This window comes from Callithrix jacchus, chromosome 6, assembly GCF_049354715.1.
Source record: "Callithrix jacchus isolate 240 chromosome 6, calJac240_pri, whole genome shotgun sequence".
Lineage (NCBI taxonomy): Eukaryota > Metazoa > Chordata > Mammalia > Primates > Cebidae > Callithrix > Callithrix jacchus.
Genome location: NC_133507.1, coordinates 130,194,061 through 130,214,020, shown reverse-complemented (window position 1 = coordinate 130,214,020; position 19,960 = coordinate 130,194,061). Strand labels below are relative to the sequence as shown.

Sequence of the window (19,960 nt, the reverse complement as noted above, 5' to 3'; positions counted from 1 at the left end):
AAATTATGTTAAAACCCAAATATAAAATAGACACAGAAGTGAAATTTTCTTCAAAGTAAGTATTTACTATTTCATTACCAAAGTAGGTCAATTACACTAAAGAGAAGAAATCCACATGGATTGAGGCATTTTCTCACTTGGATATATGTAAATAAATTTTCTGCTGTCTGAATCCTTAGGGTTAATTAGTTAGAAATATAATTCTCTTATACACAGGACAACTAGGGGAAATAAGTTAGCACAATCATTTGAATTGTTTGTCTACATACTGGGCAGGGCTTATTCCTTTTCTTTAGCTTCTTTGCACATGTAAAGCAGGCCATAAGGTGTCCTGTTTTGCCATGGACAATGCAACCATTTTTAGGTCAACCTTGACAAATCACACAAGGTTCAATGGCACTAAGGGGCAAACTAGATTCCATACTTTCTTCTTTGCCTTGTATTTCTTCCCTTTCAGACTCTTTTGCATCTTCTTGGCTGCTATAAATAACAATACTAGAAGTTGACGGCTGAGAATAGTCCTTGCTTTCTTGTGATTGTGAGGCTTGTGTAATTTTGTCATCATTTTCCTCAACACACTACTCTTTGGAATCATTCACTGTAATTTTTTTGCAATCAGGAACATCAAAGCCCTCTTCAGCTTGTGCTGAGTTTTCCAGTTTGGCTTTCTCAGAGATTTCCCCTTTATCTTTCCCTTTATCTTCAGGAAGCCAATTCTCATGAAGGGCCCAACATCTGTTACAATGTGATGGAAGCGGGGGATTCATTTCATGGCACGAAGTGCATTTCCAATAGTCAGCTAAGGAAATTTCAGGATCTTCTTCAAATGAATCTGTATCACTCTCCCCTGCCTGATTCACGGTAACTCAATATACCTCATCATCTTCATCTGAGAGTCCTTGTCCTTCTTCATTAAGGCTATAATCTTCTGAGTCAAGAGATTCAACTTCAAATTCTACACTAAACTGATCTGAAACTGAATCCTGATCCAACCAATCACTTGAATGTTCACTTATACCAGCATCCAAATCCAGATTCGATGGCGTCCCTGTAGATTCACTGCTACTGCTTCTTTCACAACATATCTCTCTTATTACACACAGAGCCAGGGTTTCATCAAAGGAAAGGGAAATACTATCAGATTTGTGGCATTTTCTTTGCCGTTCACCAGATAATTCATCTGAATTTTCTTCTGTCTCACTAATTGCTCTCTTTCTATATGAGGTAGATGGACTAGAAACCAAATGTGAAGATGAAGGTCTCTCTTCCTGTATTTCTTGCACAGGGTCCTTTTGATCACTCCCACCTTCAAAGCAACATCTGCTCTCACTCACAGATGTACCTGAGTCTGAAGATTCCTGCTGATTGACTACTACCAAGTTTTTGTAGATCATGGTATATATTTTCCTGTGTTCTTTCAAAGAGAAGCTTGGCACACCAAACAAATTTCCTAGAAGATCATTTGAACAATACACAATATGTTGTTGCTTCTCATCATATAATTGTTTATTCATAATATACCGGCCAAGATAAAATAGAACCTCTTTTGTAGTATAAATATCTTTTTGTGCACCAACAGACTTTAGTAACTTCAAAAGCAATGGCTTTGGTCTAACCGGGATCTCTTGTTCCGAAGCTGGAATCTGTGAGGTGGTTACAGCACCATCAGTAGTTACAGACATGTTGGTATTGCACATGTGCCTGCTTCACACAATCTGGGGTTTCCGTGGTTAGAGTCGGGGTCCCTCAAGGGTCCCCAGTTTCCTTCACAGGGCTCGAGGAAGCACGACACCCTGGGCCCCAGTAACCATTCTACTCTCAGGGCCCAGGCACTGGGCGTTCCAATGCACTTAGTCCTAGGAGGGATGGGTGTCCTGATGGTGAAAGCAACAGGATCTCCATCAGAGGGGTTGGGGCCGCCCATCCGGCTCGGCTTCTTGCTCCATCTTGCCAACACACAGGGCCGCACAGGGCCTACAAGCAGCCAAACTCACCAGGGTCTAATAAATGTGCATTTTCTAATTTGGCTTTATTCTCTATGAGAAAAGAGTAATGACAGACTGCTGTAATTACTTTCAAAGTAAAATAATAATTAGTATCTTGGCATGAACTTCATCTTTGCAGATTATCTTTTCAAATACTATATTACATCTCTTTAAATGCATTTTTTCTTCTGAAAGATTTAGTTGCCCAGGTGGGATATTATTGATATGGTATACTCAGGAGAAGCCAGTGAATAAGCTGATATCCTAGAAGAGTTTTTCTAATTAGCTTATGAGCACATTTAGCACACGCATTTTAGTCATAACTTTTTTTAACTTTTCTTAATCATGAAATATATCCAGAAAGAGATAAATGGATGAAGATAAATAGATAAAATTACCACAAATTATTTATCTGGTGTACAGTTGACAGGTTGCTTGTTTTCAACTTGGGACTATTATAAACATTTTGATACATTTTTCTTGGTGCACTTGTACAAAACTTTCCCTAGGATTCAAATTGATTATATATTAAACTCATTTTCAACTTTTCTGGAGAAGGCAAACTCTTTCATGCTGTGGTTGTACCAAGTTCACTCACACCAACACTATGTGAGAGGTACCTTTGCTGTACATTTCCACCAACACATGGGATTATCAGAATTTACAATTTTTCTATAACTGTTACATGTTTAATTTACATTTTCCTAATCATTAGTAAAGTGAGCAACCTTCCCTTACATTTATGAGCCATTTGGATTTTCTCTTTCATGAAAGATTCACTCAAATCTTTACCTGTTCTTATGATAGGTTGCCTGTCTTTTTCTTATTTTGTGTTATGTTGATTCCGGATATTAGTTACCTTGCACACCTGTTCTCAGATTTTTTATTTAAACCTTTATGTTTAATTGACAACTAATAATTGCATACATTTATGGAGTACAATGTGATGTTTTGATATTTGTATACATTATAGAATAATTATATTGAGTAATTAACATATTTATCACCTCTCATACTTGCCATTTTTTTGTGGTGATAATATTTCAATTCTGTTCTTTCAGCAATTTTGAAATATACTGTACCATAGGTACCATTTTAAAGGTTATCTTTTTTAAAAATGTGTTTTTTAACTCCCTATGCTGGTACATAAAAATATGTCATAGGCAACAAATTTTTATAAGTGGATTTTGTATTCAATTGCTTTGTAAAAATGTCTTACTGAGTCCAATATTCTATTTTCACATTCTTTTTTATTTTGTTTCAGGTAGAAAATCATGTTAAATATTTTGTATTTTGTTTCATATGCAAAATCACGTTATTTGGAAATAATGATAGACTTGTACCTTTATAATTCTTATAATTTTTATTTCTTTTTTTAAAATCTTAATGTATGGCCAAGATTGCTCACATGAGAGTAAATAGAAGAGAAAGTAGAGGTAGCAGACTTCCTTGTCTTGTCCTGATCTCAGAGGGAAAGATTTCAATGGTTTTTTTTTTTTTTTTTTTTGAGACGGAGTTTTGCTCTTGTTACCCAGGCTGGAGTGCAATGGTGTGATCTCGGCTCACGGCAACCTCCACCTCATGGTTTCAGGCAATTCTCCTGCCTCAGCCTCCTGGGTAGCTGGGATTACAGGCACGCACCACCATGCCCAGCTAATTTTTGTATTTTTAGTATATATTAACATGCTGAATTTTTATTTTTTTGAGATTCTCTTCATCATATTAATGAATTTCCTTCTATTTCTAGTTTGCTAAGTGTTTCAGCATGAATGAATATTAGTTCTGTCAAACACCTTTTACATATAGCAAATTGGTCATGTGGTTTACTCCACTTATTGGTTCCTATGGAAATTGCATTAATGGTTTTTACAATCTGAAGCCTACTTTTTGTTTTTAGAAAAAAATTTGCTTCACAAAGGCATGTGATGTTTTTATTTAGTGCTGAATCCAGTTCTTTATTATTTGTCTAGGGTTTTTGAATCTCTGTTATTGGATGATATTGAATTCTAGCTCTCCTTTCTCAATTTTATTTTCAAGTTTTGATATCAAGGTTTTGCAGGCTAATAAATACATTAGGGAGTAATTCCTCTGCTTCTATTCTCTAGAAAATATTGTATAAGATTAAAATGGGTCTTTCTTCAATGTTTGAAGCATTCTTGACTTCTATTTGGAGAGAAGTAAAACTATTCTAAGTGTGTGGGCTTTACCTAGTATCTAGCATATTTCTGGCAAGCTCATGATGCATTTAAAATGGCAGTTTAAAAACTATTTTTATTAAGCATGTTTTGATGTTATGTAACAGGAATCTTTCATAACCTTTGGTATGAAAAATTGCTGTCAACAAAAATCCCTAAAATTAGTTTAAAATATGTTTTGAATAATTTTGAGACCTCCATCTAGAATATCAATAAGTATATGGAAGCTGTTAGACAACATGAAATAGGCCCCTATTGATGTAGAAGTCATTCTTGTGGAGCAGCTGGACAAAGCCAAAAGGTAACCAGGTTTTTCTGGGTTAATAGTACATGTAGAGAACAGAAGGTGGTGATTAACTATTTTCATAGGTAAGGAATTAGCTAAGGGTCTAATGGAGAGCCTTATTATTTAAATAATAAATTTAAAAAATGGGAGGCACTCATGCCCATCTGCAGCTACCAAAAAAAAAAAAAAAGAAAAAAGAAAAGATGACAGGTATTCAAAGACAGCCATAGACTGTAACATGACATTTCATTACAAAAGAAATAATAGTATTTACATATACTTTTATTTTACTTACTGTTATGTAGAAAGTTCCAAGTTCTTCAGATATGTAAATGTCTTTAATGGTCACAATGCTGTAAGATAGGGTTAATAAACTAAATAAGATAAACTAGTTATGTAGCAGCATGGATATTTGCAACTGGCAAGTCTCTCTCTAGAAGCCACTTCATTCATTAATCTTTTACACTGACTCTAAAGGTTATAGTAAACAAACCATTTTGATAATTATGTATTTGAAGACTATAACAGACTTCCTAGAAAAAGGATTTGTATATTTGATTTCATGAAATACACATTTCTTATTTTTATAAAGAATATCTATCAACAGGATACAAAAATGAAGCCCACATATTTGGAGTAAATCCTTCCCATCCTTAATAAGGGTCAAACATGAGCCGACATTGAACTAAGATGGCTCCCCTAGGCATTCTCCCCTCATCATTGGAAAAGGAGAGGAGGCTCAAACACTTGGAATGTCAACTATATCAACAGAATTCAATTCACAACCAAGACACTTGGTATAAGGGCAACCCTTCCTAGGAAGCAAACACAACCATCTTTTTGTTCACTTTCAAAGCATGTTTAAAATCTGACTATTTCTCACCATTTCTATGCCCCCATATTGGTCTGAGCCACTATCCCCTTGTCCCCAAATTATTGCAATTGCCTTCTAACAGCTCTCTTCTGCTCATACCTTCCCACTCAGTCTATTACAAATATGACCAACAAAGTGATCCTTTTCATATATAAGTTGAATCTTATTCACTCTCTGCTCAAAATTTTTCAAAGTCTCCATATTTCACTCAGAATAAAAGCCACAGTCTTTATGGTAGACTGCAAAACTGTCACTCCCTGTTTTCTCTCTGGCTCTTTCTCATATAACTCTTCACCTTGCTTTGCTCTGCTCCAGCCCCAATGTCCCTCTTGCTGTTTCTCCAACAAACTAGGCACTCCTGCTATAGGGCCATTGCAAGAACTGCTCTCCCTACTGAGCAAGCTTCTCCCTGAGAAGCCCTCATGACCAATTCTCTGACCTCTGAAATATTTGCTCAAATGTCTCACCAGTGAAGACCTCCTTGACCATCCCATTTTAACCTGCAATGAATTTCCCTGCTCTGTCCCACAGCACACCTGAACACATTCTTTGCTGTACACTTTTTTTTCTAATCACCTTAACATACTATGTAATATATTTACCAATTCTGTTAGTTATTTATTGTTTGTCTCCTTTTACTAGAAAATAATATTCTCAAGCACAGTAATCCTCCTTTTGTCCCAGCTGTGTAGACCACTGCCGCCCCCTGCCCCCAGCATGGTAGACACTCTAAATATTGGTTGACAGTGGACTGACTGATTTATTGAATAAGGTAGCTACTACTGATTATTTTTTTATTTTCATATCTTGTTAGTCCTTGTGATGGACTATGAGTTTTAATAATACAAGCACAATATTTTCTCTTTTGAGTTTTAATAATACAAGGAAAAAATTTTAACTTATCTTTTGACCTTTGCTATTAAAATATTTGTAATCATGGTGATTTCATTCTGATACAGATAAATGAGGAACACATTTTCAGGTTGAAATTATTTAAGATAACAAGGCAATGTTTAAAAAAATTTAGACATTAGATACTAACTGTGATAGAACTTGGGAAGAAAATATTCACAAAGAGTAAAATATTGTTCATGGACCTATCTCATATCCTTGAGAGAATAGGTAGGTGAATTATTTTGAGACCCATTGAAATAATACAAAGCTCTTGGAACACATTCTTTTAAGGAACAATACTTTTCTATTAATGTGATTTTCATCATGATAAGTGACCAGTTAATTTGTCTGTTAAAATGAGAGGCAATCTGAGAAACATCAACAAGGATAACGTATTTTATTTTTGCCCTATTCCATTTTAAAAGACAGCTCATAAAACCACTACATAGTATTGACCATATGATTACCAACAGTCAGAAGTTTAGAAAGCTGTTGAGAAGACTGATAGTAAGAGCTTAAAGACAGTGAGGAATTCATTGTCTGAAAAAAAAAAAGATGACCCATGTTACATAATGACAAAAAGCTTAGAAACACTATAACCTACAGAGTGTGGACAATATAAAATGTATCTAATGAACTTATAGATCTAGTTAAAAATTTTCCCAGGCAGAAAGTCAAACATGCCAAATGGTATTTTTTAGTTGTATATGACAAGGTATGAAGATAAGAGGCTACTTTAAAAAAAAAGAGAAGAAGAAGAAGAAAAACTATTTAGTTTGTCTTTAATCAGAATTTAGAGGAAATAGATAGAAACCAGGATGTGCTAGGCTCTTAAATAATGAAACTGTTTTTCTTCCAGTCTCTCCTAAAAATAAAATGTTCAAAATAAAGAGTGGTCTCAAGTCAAAAAGGCAACTCAAAACATGAGAGTGTGGCAAACTGTGTTATAACAACTGATAAACATCAGGTTTTATTTTATGACTTGAACTTATTTGATAAGCATTGAAGCTATCCCCCCAAAAATGAATAAATAATAAATTTTCTAACAACAACATTTTCTCTTGAAACATTCTCAAGGCACTCTGGGGTAAAGATATTTGATCCTGTGTTTTTGATGATCAAAGACAAAGAAAGAAAGAAAATAGTGATGTAAAATCATTGTTTGACTTCACTGTCTCTTTGAGAGAAGATGGATTACACCAAGCAAATATTGAAATAAAATGGAATATAAGCATTCAAATTGCATATAATCAAGAATAGCTAAAATGTGCTCTCTAGCTTAGATGAAGGAGCAAGGCTGATAAGTTAAAATAAGACAATAAACAGGTTGTTACATTCTGTTCTGTCCTTTTCTGAAGACTGTTTTACTTAACCTAAGTCAAACAGGTCAAATGCCTTCAGGGATTAGAAAGGTAATAGAAATTTTGAAATTAATAGGTGAAATGTGTAAAATTAATGAGGAGTGATATTGCCTGTGGCTAACCAAAGAATACATGTCCCACTTTAAAATTCTAAATGAAAATTTTTAACTATGCAAGTCTTTTTTAATCTAAATATGAGAGTTGCTAATTAGTCATCTGTGTGTTAAAGAATTCACCCTAATCTAGAAAGACACCTCAGTCACAGAGGCAAGTTTGTGAGGGAGAAAATGGATAAAAGAAAATGGATAAGAACCACTGGTCTTATAGATTTAGATATCTTCTCCATGCAGATAATGTCTAGGCCATAGACATGCCTGAGACATCCACACAGGGTGTGGGATAAGCAATAGGGGTGGAGGGAGCTTATAAACAAATAAAGGAAGTTCCTGGTGACCTAATAATGATAAATTGATTTTAAAAAGTAATATTTAAATGAACTTAACTGAAAATAAACACTGAGGAGAACTATACAATCTGATAATCATTAAAAGTTTCAATAGCATAATAAGTGAAGAAATATTGCAAATGGTTAAGAAAGCTCAATGGCACCTTAATATGAGCCTTCTTGCTGTCTGCTCATTGTGCTCATTCACAACTACAAAAACAAGTCAAATAATGTAGGGTATGATTAGAGACTTCCCAGAACTCTTATAATTTTCAGGATTTGGGGTCCAGAAGGATAATTTGGCAAACTGGTCTAACACATCTACTGGCCCTTAACCAGTCCTCAAAATAAATTCCCATTCCAAATGTAGGATAACAGCAGAGTTCTGCTCCTCAACCCAAACACAGAGGGACTCAAAGAGGAGATGTTTTTCCCCTTAAACAAATGGCACCTTTGATATTTTCCAGCAACTTCTGTGGCTGGAAATATTTGTTAAATAGTTGAATGACAGCAGCTCTTTATGAAACTTGATATATGACAATAAGGGTTATTTTGGGAAAATCTACAGGCAATTTACTAACATATTCAGAATAAGACCTGAATTTTTGAATACTTGGGTTCTTAATAAATAGTTGATTTTTTGAACAAAGTGCTAATATTGCAAAGGCAAATAAAACATGTCAAAAGGAAGACTATATTTTTTAGATCAACTTCTGGTTTCTAAAATTTCATTCAAGTAGTTTATTTAATAAGATGCAGGCTGTAGAAAGTTGGAGAATATTTATTCTGAATATGCAATTCTTTTCTCCCTATAACATTAGTACCCCTAGGGAGATGCTGTCAGGCTTGCTGACTAAAAGAACTCTCCCTCAGTCAAGAAAACTCGAATTTTGATGAGAATTTTTTGAATGCTGCTAAATTGTTTACAGTGCTTGAGATGCATATAGCTCACCTCTCAGAGACATGGCATCACCCTCTGACACAAACTAGGTCACGTGGTTCATTTTCTATTTCATTTCAATTTTTAGTTTTGTTTCCATTTGGTCATGGAATAAATAAATCAAGTTGTTATATTTTTTCAATTCATTATTAAAAACTTCACACATATATACAAGTAGAGAAGAAAACATGATGAATACCCTCAACAATATTCATCCACTGGGCACTTTTGTTTCAGATATACCCCTATTCAGTATGCCATTGTGTGGATGCACCTTAGTTTATGCAATCAATCCACTGTTAATGGACTACTGGGTGGTTTCCTCTTTTGCTAGAAGGCAATAAATAGTGCTCCAATGAATAATTTTATGCATATAATTTTTTTCACATGTCTTCTGTGGGTTAGCTGCCTAGACTTAGGATTCCTTTGTCAAAATAAAATTACTTGCCTTTTTGATATGTTTAGTAGATTATTTGCCAATATGACTGACCTCAACTATTCCTCTCACTATATTTATATGTCCTTGCCTTGTAACTTTGCAACTCCTCCCATCAACAAATAGAGTTCATTTCTCCACTTGTTGAATTAGCCCTGGCCTTGTGATTTGTTTTGGTTAATAGAATGTAGTGAAAGTGATCATGTACAATTCTGATACCAGGCTGCAAAAGGCTTTGCAATTTTCTGCTCATGCTCCCAGGATCATTGCCTTCACCAAGTAAGCGAGCTCACTCTACCCACTGAATGATGAAAGACAACCTAAGACTAATCAACTTGCAGAGTATGCTTAAAACTTAAATTTTTCCAATGTAAATAGTAAAAAACAGAATATTGTTTTATTTTATTTTGTATTATGAGTGAGATTGCATGACATTTTAGACGATAAAGCTTCCCCCATTTGTGACTTCATCAAATACTTTCCACCATTAGCATGCTTATTAGAGCACTTGAACACATCCAACAAAGAAATAGCAATGATTTTTAATTCCTGATTTAAGGTGAGCTTCCCCAGATTTTAACCTATTTATTAAATTCCTTATAGCCACCCTCCAAAGGAATTTATTCTGAAAGAACTAATGGACGCTATTAGTTTTGTGACAAATTCTTCAGAAACTAAATTAAGAACAGAATAGCCTATTTATTGAAAAATTAGAAATGAGATAAATTGAAATGGTTGATTCTCCACAAGCAGTACTCTGAAAAGCAGCTTTGCAAGACCAAATCAGAAATCTCCAACTCAAATGTAATATGGTTTGCATTTAATAGTAGGTTCATCCTAAGGTCATGTTAGAAATCTGGGGTACTTTTTAATGTCCAGAGTAAATCAAACTTTTAAAAATAATAAATTTAAAAGACTTTCTTCTTCTTCCTTAAAAGTTAAAATACCAAATATGATGGTTTGGCTGTGACCCCACTCTAATTCATCTTGAATAGTAACTCCCACAACTCCCACATATTGTGGGAGGAACCCAATGGGAGATCATTGAATCATGGGGGCCAGTATTTCTCATGCTGTTCTCATGATGGTGAATAAGTCTCAATGAGATCTGATAGTTTTAGAAATGGGAGTTTTCCTGCACAAATTCTCTTCTCTTGTCTGCTGCCCTGTGAGATGCTTTTACTTTCTGCCATGATCGTGAGGCCTCCCCAGCCATGTGGAACTGTAAGTCCATTAAAACCTCTTTTATTCCCAGTCTTGGATATGTCTTTATCAGCAGTGTGAGAACAAACTAACATGCCAAGTTATCCAGGAGAGACATAAACGTAAATCATGTGTGCAAGGAAGTACAGTTTATCATATGCATGTCCTCCTTTGCTACAAGTTAATGGGCACTGAAAGTCTGAGCCATGAGCAAATCCATGAATTGGAAATCTGTGTCATCTGCTCAAGAGAAGTCTGGTACATATACATTACTATCTTTCTGTGCCCTCCTCCATCTTACCTCTTTTCTTAGCAAGAGGGAGTCATCTGTTTATTTACCCATCACCTGAAGAGCAGGTGAACAGGCACTGCTCTGCTCATCTAAACATCTCAGCCTTTAGTCCATTAGCCCAGTACCTGAAATATAATAGATGTTCAATGAATATTTGTTGAACTGAAATAAACTGAAAAGAAATTGTTAGCATCATTAAAACCAGCCATCTTAATGAGAGTTGACAATATAGAAATATATTCACATAACTTTCAGACCTTGCTAAAAAATGAGTCACATTGAAATATACTTAAAACAGTCTTGTTACTGTGATAACACTATCACAGTAAAACTAAAGAAGGTGAGATAGCTTAATACAGTGTAAGGAATATCCTAGTCATTTTATAATTGTTATTTCACACTGAAAATGCCCAGATATTGACATCATATAAGAGAGGGCAAAGGAGCATGCAGGAGATAAAAATAGATTATTCAGCAGGATTAATACTTAACTAATGTGGCTTTATGAACACAAGGATGTAGAGAATTTTCTACACCACTTTTTAAAAACCCACCCTCTCAGTCTATTTGTAAGTGGGGAAAGAAGGACCCAATAAATTTCTCAGTCTACGAATTTATATGTCTGTCCTATGTTCTTGTCATTAACTGCTCTTCAGTGATTTGCTGTTTTGCAAAATGATATGCAAGGTTACTAATAACTTAGTACCAATATTCACGGCATGTCATAGTCTTATACACTTTAACCCAAAGTTATTAAGCTTTAGCATGGTGTAGAGAAGTGAGGTCACAGGTACCTGGCTTGAATATCTTGCTCCTCCACTCAGCCAGATGATCTCAGGCTTACTATCTAACTTCTCAAACCCTAGTTTCTTCATCTGGAAAAATGGGAATTGTGATATGCTGTATATGAAACCAGGTGTGCTACCCAGCACAGCACCTGGTAAAAACTAGGTATTCAATAACTGGATAACTTGTCCTGTCCTCTCTGAAAATGATTACCCTATTAACCTGGGAATTCACTATGAAACACATTTTACTGTGGTAGAGATGTTGAAAAATTCAGCTCAGCAAGTTGTAGGGGGAAAACACAGGCTTAGAAGATTGACTGAGGTTTGAAACTGGGCAGGTTACCTCACTTTTTTGAGCCTCTGTTTCCACATTGGTAAAATAAGGAAACTGAGAGAAATAAAAGCACTTAGCACAGTTTCTGGTATAGAGTAAGTGCCCAATAAATGTTATTTTAATTTCTTCATTTGTAATTATTAGACTTGAAATGTGTAGCTGACTATATTTGTTTGATAGGACACTTAAAAACTAAAAGCTAACCTACTTATTTGTTTTTTCCTGTGCTGTCATCACTGTCTGATAAAATTTTAAAAAGTAGCTTACAGCAGAAATTCTTGGTTCCCTGAACTCTGATAATACTTCATGACATATTGATAAGATTTCATGCAATGCATTTCTATTTTATATTCATTAGTAAACTATTTCACAGTTCAGGAAATGCTCTCATAATACAATAACCTCAAGGTTTAGTATCCACTTATAAAATCTCACTTATACTAGCTCTGTTATTTTTTGCCAGAAACAAGATGGGTTAATCAGGAAAGGAAAAAGAAGTAAATAAGCCTAAAATCATGATCAATTGAGAGAAAATGATTTAGTTATCATAAAATCAAATAATAATGGCAATAATACAATAATTTTAAAAGACAGAACATACACAGCTTAATACATGTATAGTTTATTTAATTTATTTAAATCCTAGTTACATTTTTCTTTCACAAATTATCAATGTGTCCAATTAGTCTTTGAATCATGTGTCAAAGGTGTCAAAATCCTATGACTGTGTCTTTGCATGCCCAAAGGAAAAAAAACTAGATAAGCTGGTGTATTCATTTTTAATTTGTTTTGAAATTGAAATCTATATGGTCTTTTTTAGGATCAGGAAGTCCTGAGTTATCAGAATTTACTAAGGTAAATGTGAAAGCCTATCATCAACCAAAAACTACAGGGAAATTTCTAAATTGTTATATGGCTGTTTGTTGTCATCTTTCCCATCAGCTGTTATACCTTCCTCTGTAAATTAATCGGCTGACTGTGATGTTAAAATAGTGTAATGAGTGCTACCATTGATGACCTTGCATTCGTTTCTTCCTTTCTACTTATAGGACTCACATGCTGTTCAAGAATTCAATCTTCCTCCATGTGGCCTGTATTAGTGAGGATTCTCCAGGGGAACAGAACCAATAGGAGATATCTTCAGAGAGAGATAGCGATTAATTTTAAGAAATTTTCTCACATGATTGTGGGGGCTGGCAAGTCTGAAATATGTAGGGTAAACTGGCAAGTTGGAAATTCAGGTAAGAGTTGATGCAGTATTGGGTCTGAAATCCACCAGGCAAGCCAGAAATCTAGAAGCCCAGGCAATATTTTATGTTGTAGTTTTGAGGTAGAATTGCCTCTCCTTGGTTATATTAGTTAGGGTTCTACAGAGAGAGAGAACCAGTGGGATGAACAGATGATTGATGATAGATAGATTAGATAGCTGATAGATAGATGATAGAGATAGATGATAGACTAGATAGATAGATACATACATACATACATAGATGATAGAGATAGATGATAGATTAGATAGATAGATAGATGATAGTAGATAGATAGATGATAGATAGATAGGTAGATAGGTAGGTAGGTAGATAGATAGATAGATAGATAGATAGATAGATAGATAGATAGATAGAAATTTATTAGGGGAATTGGCTCACATGATTATGGAGCTGAGAAGTCCCATGACAGGTCATCAGCAAGATGTAGACCCTGGCATAATTGTAGCATGGCTCAGTTTAAGTACACAAGCCTCAGTAAGCATCAGAATCAGGAAAGCCAATGGTGCAATTGTCAGTCTAAAGCCAAAAGCCTGAGAACCAAGCACAGGAGGGATGGGTGCCGGTGTAAGCCCTAGAGTCCCAGGGCCAGAGACTATATTCTGATGTCTAGGGACAGAAGACAAGTATGTACCAGATCCAGGAGGAGAGAAAAGAATTTTCTCTGTTTTTATGTTCCATTTGAGCCCTCGGCCAATTGGATGATGCCTGCATTCATTGACGGTAGATCTTCCCCAGTCAGTCTACGCAACTTCATATGCCAATCTCCTCTGGAAACACTCCCACATCCAGACCCCAAAATAATGCTTTACCAGTTCTCCAGGTATTTCTTAATCCAATTAGGTTGACATCTACAATTAACCATCACATTGAGGAAACCCTAGTATTTGCTCTAAGGCCTGCAACTGATTGGCTAAGGTCCGTCTGCATTGTGGAGGGTCATCTGCTTTACACAAAGTCTATTGGCTGTAAATGTGAATCACATCTAAAAACTGTCTTTGTAGCAACATGTTGACTAGTGTTTAACCAAACAACTGAGTATCATAGCCTAGTCAAGTTTACACATAAAATTAATTCTCACATGACCCATGAAGCTGATCTCATCATCAGCTCAAGGTTGTAAACTGATTATTCTAACCCATAGTTATTCCATCTCTTTTCTCAGTGGTTGCTTTAGAGGCCAGGCATAAGCCAGATAGAACATGATATTCCTCTGCTGGCTCTTGTTTGTTCAGGAATAGTTACATAAGTGAGCATATGCCCCCACTGAGGGGGTGCTAAGGTGTGACTGTTTGTTCACTCCATAACTCATGTTGAAATTTAATTGCTAATTTAACAGTATTGGGATGTGAGACTGAGATGGAAAAATTCCTTTGACTCCTTCGCAGGACCCCCCATGCAGGGGGTGGCTTGTTTACTCAGCCACTGCATTCTTAAACCCCTCCTGGAAGGGGTGGATGCAAGTGAGCCCAGGCAAGCACTTTTGGGCTCCAACTCCACAACAATGTCTAGAGGTGTTACAATGCTCTTTTAGCTTTGCTGTCTGCAGACAGCTAAGTGTTACGCAGCTCAGTAAAGAGTCAGGGCAACAGCCTTTTACATCTTTCCTTCTTGTACCCAGCTCCTTGACTGGCATCCAGGAAGAATCAGGTCACATGAATTTGAAGAATGGTGAATGCAGGGATTTTATTGAGTGATGGAGGTGGTTCTTTGGGGATAGATGGGGAGCTGGAGTGGGAAGGGGATCTTCCCCTGAAGTTTGATCATCCCACAGATGATCTCTTCTCCAACCTTCCCTGCTGAACTCTTCTCCATGTTCAGATGCTACTTCTGTGCTGGGCTGCTCTGCCACTCTGCCACTTGAGGTTTTTATGGGCACAGGATAGGGGTGTAGGGTCTTGGAAAAGGCAACATTTGGGTGCAAAAACAGGAACACCTGATCCCATTTAGGGCCGCAGTTTTCCAGGCTTGAGGGTGGGGCCTTTGCCAAGGAATCATCCTCTTCTACCCAGTATTTACCTGCATCTTGTTCATATCAGGACCTTTAAGAGATGTTTAGGTCATGAGGGATCTATCTCATTAATGGACTAATGCCATTATCATGAAAGTGGATCTATATTATGAAAGTGAGTTTGTTATCATGAGAGTGGGTTTGCCCCCTCTTGCTCTCTCTCTCTCTTTATGCCCTGCCACTATGTGATGCCTGCCATCATAGTATAATGCAGCAAGAAGGCCCTCACCTGATGCCAGCCCCTTCATCTTGGACTGCCCAGACTCCAGAACTGTAAGCTAATAAATTTCTGTTCATTTTAAATGACCCAGTCTGTGGTATTATATTATAGCAGCACAAACCAGACAGGCTGAAAGAATGTCTCTCATTCCACAATTAATGGAGGAGTTTTCTCTTTCTAATGCTTGCTTTGAACAAAGGGAGCATTTTTGCCTCAGTTGTTGCTGTTAGTTATCTTGAAACCTCATGGGAAGTCAGCCTAATAATAAAAAGGTAACATCTGCAGAATGGCAGAGATATGGATCCGATATTTTATTTGAATCATGTCTGAAACTCACCCATACCTGATTTTCTATTATATAAGGTAAACATCTTTATTGTTAAAACTAATTTGAGTTGAAGTCTCTCTCACATGCAGTCAAAAGCAGCTTAACAGATAAAAGGAAAGACTTTTGGTTCTATAGGAGGTCCTCTTGACCTTAAGCCAGTAATTTATTGAAACCCCAGCTATAGGAGAGAGATACAAGATGGCTGATTGCTAACAGCTCAAGATTGTAGCTCCCAGTGAAAGCACAGAGAATGAGAGGACACCACACTTTCAGATGAATTTTTGTCACTCACGGACCAGAAGATTCCCAGTGGAGGAGCCCCACAGGTCACCAGCACACCTCTTGTGGCCAGCGCAGTGGTTTTGCCAGCACCTCGGCGCAGCAGCTCTTGGTGCAGAGTAAATGGGACTGGTTTCCCTTCTGACCAACGTTTAAAGCTCCAGGAAGGCAGAGTCGCCTGTTATGGACTCAAGAAGGAAGCCAGACTGGAGATTCCTGGGCAGAAGAGCACCATCAGTCTTAACGCCACTGTTTTGGCTGGCACAGTGGGTTGCTCAGATTCCGGTGCTGGGAATCAATAAATTGGATGTCCCATGGATGATCTGAGTGGGGACATCCACTAAGAAACCTAATTAGAAAGGTGGTAATTGTAAAGATGACAGATGGATAAATTTATAACAAAGGGAAGAAACCAGCCTAAAAAGGCTGAGAATATGCAAAATCAGAACACCTCTCCCTCTACAGGGAATTACAGTTCCTCATCAGCAATGGAGCAAGGCCTGATGGAGAAGCACTGTGTTCCATTAACAGAAGTAGGTGGATGATAAGACACTTCTGGGAGTTAAAAGAACTTGTTCTAACCCAATGTAAAGAAACTAAGAACTTTGAGAAAAGGTTTGATGAAATGCTAGCAAGAATAGACAATATAGAGAGGAATATAAATGAATTAACAGAGTTGAAAAACACAACACGAGAACTTGGTGAAATATGCACAAGTTTTAATAACTGAATTGATCAAGCAGAAGAAAGGATATCAGAGGTCTAAGACCAACTTAATGAAAGAAAACAAGAAGACAAGAATAGAGAAAAAGGATAAAAAGGAATGAGCAAAGTCTCCAAGAAATATGGGACTATGTGAAAAGACCTAATTTATGTTTGATAGGTGTACCTGAATACAATGAAGAGAATGAATCCAAGCTGGAAAACACTCTTCAGGATATTATTCAGGAAAACTTTCCCAACTTAGCAAAGCAGGTCAATATTCAACCCCAGGTAATACAGAGAACACCACAAAGATATTCCTCAAGAAGAGCAACCCCAAGGCACATAATCGTTAGATTCACCAGGGTTGAAATGAAGAAGAAAATACTAAGAGCAGCCAGAGAGAAAGTTCAGGTAACCCACAAAGGGAAGCCTATCAGACTTACAGCAGATCTCTCAGCAGAAACCCTACAAGCCAGAAGACAGTGGCGGCCAATATTCAACATCCTTAAAGAAAAGAACTTTCAGCCCAGAATTTCATATCCAGTCAAACTAAGCCTCAAAACTGAAGGAAAAATAAAATCTTTTATGAACAAGCAAGTACTCTGAGATTTTATTACCACCAGGCCTGCTTTACAAGAGCTTCTGAAAGACGCATTACACATAGAAAGGAACAACCAGTATTAGCCTTTCTAAAAGTATACCGAAAAGTAAAGAGCATCAACATAATGAAGAATTGACATCAATGAATGGACAAAACAGCCAGTTAACATCAAATGGCAGTAATCCTAAATTTAAATCAACTAAATCCCCCAACAAAAGATACAGCCAAAACCCAAAGGTATGCTACATCCAGACCCATTTCACATGCAAGGATACACAAAGACTCAAAAAAAGGGATGGAGAAACATTTACCAACCAAATGGAAAGCAACAATAAATAAATAAATAAAAAGCAGGAGTTGCAATTCTTCCATCTGATAAAATAGATTTTAAAGCAACAAAGATATAGTCGTAAAAGGATCCATACAACAATAAGAGCTAACGATCCTAACACCCAGATACATAAGACCTATAAAGAGACTTAGACTCCCTAGACTCCCACACAATAATAGTGGGAGACTTCAACATCAATATTAGATAGATCAACAAGACAGAAAATTAATAAGGATATCCAGGACTTGAACTCAGATCCGTAACAAGTAAACTTAATAAACATTTATAGAGCTCTCCCCTTTAAATACACAAAATATACATTCTTGTCAGTACCACATCACACCTACTCATAGGTTTAAATAAAATATTGATTGGCCATTATTAAGCACAATTATTGGCAGAAAAGAAGTTTTCAATACCTATTTTTAGAATAAAGCAACATTCCCGTTCTCTCTCCCACTTTTTCTTTCTTTTTTTCCTCTCTTTCACTCCTTTTTTTTTCTTTCTTTCCTTCTCTCCTTTCTTAAAAGAAAAGAAAAGAAAAAGGAACCCCAGCTATAGCGAGTACACCAATATTAGGCATATTGACAACTATTTAATATGGTTAATGAGATCCAAATCTGAATCTTGAACATTTGAGGAAGTAGACTTCCTTTTTGTTTCCCCATAAATATTAATGACAATGTACACAGTTCCAGTCTCTATTGTTGGGCATCTTGGTGTGCTACAAAAGAATCCACCTAGGTTAGCTCTAAGAATACTCTTGCATTCTCAGGAACATGCCTGAGAGAAAGCCTCAGGTTCTCACTTTGAGATTCATTTCTGGGCTTGCTCCATCATCTTGCTTCCCAAGGACAGCTTCCTAGCAATGACTGAGTTCCTAAGAGACACAAAACTTTTTTGTTAGTTGACTTTAGTTTAAGGACTTCCAAAAAATTTAATTGAGCCTTCTTTCACCTGCACAGCTGCTAGGATACCTTTAATCACCCCTCACCCCATTGCAGTACTGGGGCCTAATGGCTCTTCAGACACTCCCAGCAACTCACTATTTTCTTTCACACAGGCACTTTTCACTTTTCACCTCTCCTTGGCATGTTTAATCTCATCTTGGTGTCAGCTTCTAAGAATATCTGGACCCTGCCTGAACAGAGTCAGGAAATAGAGAGGGGAGAAAAGTAACTGGAACTAATTACATTGTTTAAATACTGAATAGTTACTTGGCAAAAGTCATATCTACCCCAGGACTGTTGAATTACATAAGCCAGTAAATTCAACCTAAAGCTAATTTAGATGAGTTTTCAGTACCTTGCAACAGGAAGTTCTCTAAATGATAGTTATGTCTTTAAACAACACTAGATCTAGTAAATTTCAGAGTGAGTTTTCACTGTGTGTGAGATCAACATCCTGATGACAACTAGATTTTGAGTTTTACAGGTCATGAAAGCCCAGAAACAGATCACATTTTTTTCCTTTTGACATGGAGTTTCACTCTGTCACCCAGGCTGGAGTATAGCAGTGGCATAATCTTGGCTCACTGCAGCCTCCCCCTCTCGGGTTCAATTGATTCTCCTGCCTCAGGCTCTTGAGCAGCTGGAATTAAAGGTGCCTGCCACCCCACCTGGCTAATCTTTGTATTTTTAGTAGAGAAAGGGTTTCACCAAGTTGGCCAGGCTTGTCTTGAACTCCTAACCATAGGTGATCTGCCCAGCTAGGCCTTCCAAAGTGCTGGAATTACAGGCATGAGCCATTGCACTCAGCCAAAACAACCACATTTTTCAAGGAAATCTTCACACAGGAAAATAGAAGATTCACTTAAAATAAGACAAGACAATGGCCAAAATTATCTCTCCATTTTAAAGTTTTACATCAAAGTTAAGAAGGGTCTGTAGTTTCTTCTTTGCATAACTCACAACAGTAAAGGAGGGGATTGGTCAGAGACAAGTATGGAGCTGCCCAATGAATTTTCATGGATCATGGATACAAGCATCAGAAAGCAAGAAATCTGGAGTGTGTCATTTGTTAGGTGGCCAGACATAAATAGCCCGTGCATTAACTACATTAGAAAAATGCCAAAAGTTCATATCATTAAATCCTTTCCTTTATATAGTAATGTCTCAATGTTTTAACAAAATAAGTATGAAATGTACATACTTGACTCTTTCAAAGAAGTCCTGCTAGGAGAAT

The 19,960-nt window shown here is 36.6% G+C and overlaps 1 pseudogene; it reads right to left on the bottom strand.

Moving 5' to 3' along the window:
• Positions 1–221: 221 nt before the first annotated feature.
• LOC100385949 (E3 ubiquitin-protein ligase Mdm2 pseudogene) lies at positions 222–1,718 on the bottom strand (annotated as a pseudogene).
• Positions 1,719–19,960: the final 18,242 nt, after the last annotated feature.